This window comes from Coffea arabica, chromosome 10c (genome assembly GCF_036785885.1).
Source record: "Coffea arabica cultivar ET-39 chromosome 10c, Coffea Arabica ET-39 HiFi, whole genome shotgun sequence".
Lineage (NCBI taxonomy): Eukaryota > Viridiplantae > Streptophyta > Magnoliopsida > Gentianales > Rubiaceae > Coffea > Coffea arabica.
Genome location: NC_092329.1, coordinates 51,608,644 through 51,614,643, shown reverse-complemented (window position 1 = coordinate 51,614,643; position 6,000 = coordinate 51,608,644). Strand labels below are relative to the sequence as shown.

Genomic DNA, 6,000 nt, shown 5'->3' with positions numbered 1-6,000 from the left:
TACATTAATATTTTTACGGAAGGAAAACTAGTAGGTTTTGTATTTAACAAAAATATGAGACTTTGTAGGCTTTGTACTATAACAAAAAACTGGTAGGCTTTGTACTAACGGGACTTTTTAGTAAAATGCCCTTCCGTAAAAATATGAGAGTACAAAACGGAAGGGCATTTTACTAAAATTTATGTTAAATACAAATCTTATAGGCTTTGTACTATAAGATTTTGTACAATGGAGTACAAAATGGAATGGCATTTTACTAAAATTTATGTTAAATACAAATCTTGTAGGCTTTGTACTATAAGATTTTGTACAATGGAAATATAGGCTTTTTGAATTTTACTAAAAGTTTTTGTTAAATACAAAACGTACCAGTTTTCCTTCCGTAAAAATATTAATGTAACACTTTTTCAATTTTAGTTACAAATATTTATGTATTTAACATAAATTAAATGATTCAGAATAAAATGCCCATAAAGAGCCAATACTTTACTCATCTAATGGATGAAAGCCATAAAGAATTAATACTTTATGGGCCATTTCTTTTTTTATTTAAATATTTAATTTATATTAAATAGATAACCTACCGATTTTTTTTTGTAAGAATATTACTGTAATACTTTTTAAATTTTACTTACAAACATTGATATATTTATCATAAATTAGATGTTTGAAAGTAGAATATCCATAAAGAGCCGGTACTTTAAATGGGTAATGCTTATTTGCCCATAAACTACACCACTTAAAGTTTATTAATTGTTAATTGATTTGTAGTACTTTGTCATTAATTGGACATGTAACACAAAGGGCAAATCTGGTACAAAATTCTAATTTCACTCCCTAAAACAATATTTTAATTGTTTGGACTGAATTTGCAAAGGATTAGTAAGTTTAGAGGAGGTCAGTGCAATTTTTCAAACCACAGGAGAGGTTAGTGCAAGTGTCAGAAACCTCAGGGGAGGTTCTGCAATTATCCCTTTACAATTTTAAAAGAAACTTTAAATGAACAAATTAGCCAAGTAGTGATTATTAAAGAGAAGAGTGTCACCGAATTTGACAAGGTCTTCTCACTTCTGATTGATTTGAGAACAAAATTTACTTTAGAGAGAGAGAGAGAATCAATGGGCCCAAATGAGGACGAAATTCCCAATTGATTTGCAACTTTTCGAACAATTCTTTTTTAGAATCACCAAGACTAAGGGTACATACGATGGAATTGAAATCTAAAATATGAAATGTGAAATCTAGAGTTGTTAAGCTATTGATTTATTAAATACTAAAATCTTAATATTTGATTGTATTCTACATTAAGTGATAAGTGAACTATTTTTCACTTATTTTTGGAATAAGCTTTGCTTAGAAAATATAGAACCACTTAATTAATTAAGACATTTTTTTTATCAAACATGTCAAAACATATTAAAGTTTGAACTCACTAAATTTAAGTATTGAATTTTGCCAAACAGTGCCTAAATTAAAATGGTATCCTACTGATGATAAGGTTGTGTTTGGATTGCATTTTCCGTCATTTTTCATAGAAAAATTACTGTAGCGATTTGATATATGTGAGGGAAAAAGGTGATAGGGAAATATGATCACGGAAAACGATAATATTTTCCGACGAAAACCTTCAATCCAAGCAAGGCCTGTATTTCATCATACTTCAATGACATACCTTGGTCCATGCCTCCAGAGTAAAAAGCGAAAAATTAATTCGCAAACAACCAGGAGAGCATATTGATTCACAACGAAGGCTTAAATCAATTTTTTAATTATTATTCAATGGATATATTTTTCAATTATCTTTTTTGAAGCAATCTTCAATTATACGAAAATGTTAAACTGTAATTGGAAGTTTTTCATTGTCATCAAAAAATGTGAATGAAAAAATAAAAAAAATATTTCTTTATGCATTAAGAAAACTTTGGCCAATTGCAAAGGCTTGAATAGCAACACACTTTTTCTATTCCTTCTTTTTTTTTTTTTTGAGTAAAACTAATCCTTTCTTACGAGACGTTGACTTACAAATAATCTTGCTATAGTGTATGTTAAATGGTGTCCAAGAGCAAAGGAATTTCACCCAACAAATTGAAATCAGCTTGAGAATAGCTGCTTAACTAGTGTTTAAGTAAATTCTAATCACCACTAATTAGAAGTCAAATACTTCTCTTTTTTTTTGGATAAATGGATGTCAATCTACCCATTTAGGGGTTAAAGGAAGCCAAAGCATCACGTCCAAGCGATCCTTGAACTTGGGGCACTGATGGTTTCTAGCATAACTGTTTTCAAATAGTTATGTTCAAAACAACAAAATGCAAGTTGGTTTATTCAGAATGTAAATAATTTTAACATAAGATAAATATAAAATAATTTTTATATAAATTTCACATATAATGTTAAAAGTGATACACATCACATGATTTGAATTCTACTCCCTCCGTCCCAATATTAAAATCGCTTTCTGAAAATTCAACCTTTTATGAAAATATAGTGATCATTATATCTAAATAATGTATCATTAGTGAATTTACATATGTGTTCTTTGGATTCAAAATATTTTCTTATTAAAGGTGCATTGAAATTTAAAAAAAATTATTTTTTTTAAACGATAAAATTGAAAAGTATCTATTTCAATAAAGAAAAAATATGACATTAATAATACGCCGTGCTAGTTTTTTTTTTTTTCGTTTTTCCAATATGGACCTTTAATCTCGAGTGCGGTTAACCTGCAAACGTCTTGCCCCTCATTCGCGATTCCTTAGTACGGCATCATTGCTCCGTAGTCTTTTTATTTTATTTTTTAAGGAAATCATTGCTCCATAGTCTACTCTTCTAGCTTTAGCCAAAATATTCTTTGGATTTGGAAGCTCCAAACTTTCGCCGGTGTCGTCAGTCACAGTCGTGCCAGTCACTGGATTCAAGACACGAGGCTTGAAATGGTAAAAAATTGTTTTGTTGGCCAGTTTAATGATTTCAACAGTTTCAACGCCTGCTTCCCATAGGGCAGACAGTGCTATTCTCAGAAGCTATGCAGTATCTTCAAAGAAAAAAAAAATCTAGGGTAGAGATTTGCCCGAAAAGAAGACTAAATACAGTAAACTTTTGGAGTTCACCATGTAGGAGAAAAAAAAAAAAGGAACAAAAACAAAAACTAGAGGTAAGATATATCTTCTCAATTTTTTTTGCTTTTTAACTTCACTGTGAAAAGTTTGGAAAGAGAGGAAGATATCTCATCACCTCAAGAGTAGGACAAGTTATCAACCTATCGTCACATTTTTGGTCTTCTAACTTTTACTATTTATTCATTTCTTTTGTAAAATTGAGTTTGAAAATTTTGATTACGTATCACGACTTTTTTAAATGATATACAAAATGGGCTGATTTATTATCCATCATTAAATTTATAGAAATGTTTACACAGTTGTGTTAGGACAAAATTATGTTCACATATAGTAGTGTTTACGTAGTATCGTCTTCCAAGACAAAATGATACGCTTCAATCCTGTCCACACAGCGTTCTTCAATCATGTCCACATAGTGTCAGGACGAAATTGGAGCATGGTAGTTGTCAACCTGTCATTCAACAAAATGACCAACTTATAAAAGAACAAACTTAACCATTGAATTTTGGCTCATTAGCCACACAAAAATAAAAAGGATTAAATTTTTCTTTGAACTGTAATTTAGGATTTGAACCTTATTTGCAGTCAAAAAAATTTAAAAAGGGTGTTAGAATGTCTTTTTAGTCTAATCAGATTTGTATCTCTCTCTTTTTGTAGAATAAAATAGATTAAATTATATAAATATAATCTCTCCCTCCCTATAGAATATGATAAATAAATTACACAAATGTTATCATTATCGAAAAAAAAAAGAAAAAACTTGCACTACTTTTGAGAAACACAAGGGCGTGAAAATTATTTTGCAAATCTCCTACTTCATAGCCGAAGGAGGAACAAAGCTAGAATATCTTCAAAAATCGCAATTCTATCTGGTCACACATCCTGTACTTAGAACTTGTAAAGCCGCATTTCTATCTAGTTGCATCCTGCTCATTTTCTTGGCTTTTAATTGGTTTACTTCTACTTTTACTTTTAGAAGTGTTTAAAGTAAATTATTATTAAGAGAGTTGTTTAAACAATTTGAAAAAAAAAACTTATCTTCCTTGGAAAAGAAAATATGAATAAAACAGATATTCTCTTACCAATAAATGTGACATAGTACTCTCTCCTTTTTTAAAAAAAAAAAAAAAAATTCAACGGAAAAGGGATAAGATTTAAAAAGCTTGAGGTGGAGTACTATCCCTATCTCTTAGTTCATTGGGCAAATTACATTTTACTCCTATGGTTTCAAAAGTTATACATAATTCTTTCATGATTTGGATTAAAATATCAAAATCACGAAAATAATCATTCGTAACGTAATACTACTGCTACTTTAGATGCATCCAAGAACAGGGCCTCATGTGTGAAAATCGAGTAACATAAAGAAATGGTGAAAACTGAAAACGCATTGACCATACTTATGAACAATATCAAGTGCATGAAACAGGCTTACGTACAAGAAAAACCAAAAGCACATGTATTGCATTTATTGGTTCATCATTCTAGTTTATTACAATATCACACGATTATAAAAATCAAATAAAGAAGTGTATCCACTCTTAATCTTAATTTCCATCGTGTTCTGCCATATCAATTTAGTAGCATGTATTCATGCCATTACACAAAAGAAATATATATATAATGTTTAAGCGAGATCCCTGCTTTATTAATCATGTAGCAGAGTTTTTCTTTAGCGAAACTCTTCAAGGGGATGTAGGAGGACGATACAGAGGAATGGCATCGAATTTCATCAATCCTTTGTTGCAGTCATCGCCATTTCCCTCTCCGCTAGCAAAATAGTTAGGGCTGATCTTAGTTAGCACGTACGAGAATCCGTCTCCACCTCCTTGATTAGGTCCTGCCAATAGAGTTGCGTGGCTAAAATCGCATGTTAGGAAGCTGTATAGGTTTGGTAGCAGGTACACGCTGTGAGGCTTCACGGTGTCGCTAGGAGGAGGATACTTGAACACTGATGCACCACCAACAACAATTAAGGTTAGACCAAAATAATTTAGAACTTTTACATTCTATTGAGTGCTCAATCACGTTTGCTCTAGATTTCACAAAATCTGATTATAGACAGTGATCGTAGAGAATAATCAGAATCAGTTAAAGTTTCTCTTCGTTGGTATTTTTTGGAATTTTAACCTTTTTAGCTATTAAAAAACCTAAAGCTTCGGTACTAAAAGCAAAACTTGAACATCAAGAAAATTTGGTTATTCAAATTAGAATCTATATTTGGTCAAGAAAAATAATCAATCGAGAACAAGCTTAATAACATTCCAAGGTGATTAATGTATCTCAATATATATTGCTAGTAGATTTGGAATATCCACTCCAATTATCCAATTACCTGCCTAGACTGGGATTAGAAACAAGTGTATACGAAAATTGAATTGAATCAGATTTCCTAACTCAGCTCAGACGTTAGTCTAGCCTTTGTATCTAGCTATGAAAATTTCGAATGATAATGCAATGCTAACCTAGTATGTCACCGCGGAAAAAGGCACCGTGGTTGAAGGCCCACTCAGTGTAATTGTAGCCATAACGCCATCCCTCGGATCCTCCAACAACAACTGTTTCAGCTTGGCTAATTGCCAAGGTGGCTACTAAGGTTAGGAGGAGGACAAGCAATCCTTTTACCAAAGCTGATGGCCATCTCTATTGTATGTATTGGGATCAAATGCAGGTAGAAAAGATAAGATATGAGTAGTTGGATGATTTGAATTTGGGATGTTGTAGTTGGGTTTATATAGGTGTTCCTGGCAAGCTGATCCAAATCTTGTTAACTGGTTCTCAAAATGAAAAAAATTTCCAAATGCTGACTAAAATGAACATGTACAAGATCATTTTTCCAGTTTTCTTGGGTGATGTTTGAAAATCATACAACAAAATTCTA

The 6,000-nt window shown here is 31.4% G+C and overlaps 1 long non-coding RNA gene across 1 annotated transcript; it reads right to left on the bottom strand.

The window, feature by feature from the left end:
• Positions 1–4,555: 4,555 nt before the first annotated feature.
• On the bottom strand, positions 4,556–5,806 carry LOC140016241 (uncharacterized). Its single transcript, XR_011822582.1, has 2 exons — positions 5,585–5,806; positions 4,556–5,070 (listed from the first exon to the last, which is right to left on the bottom strand). It is a non-coding gene; the product is annotated as an uncharacterized lncRNA (long non-coding RNA).
• Positions 5,807–6,000: the final 194 nt, after the last annotated feature.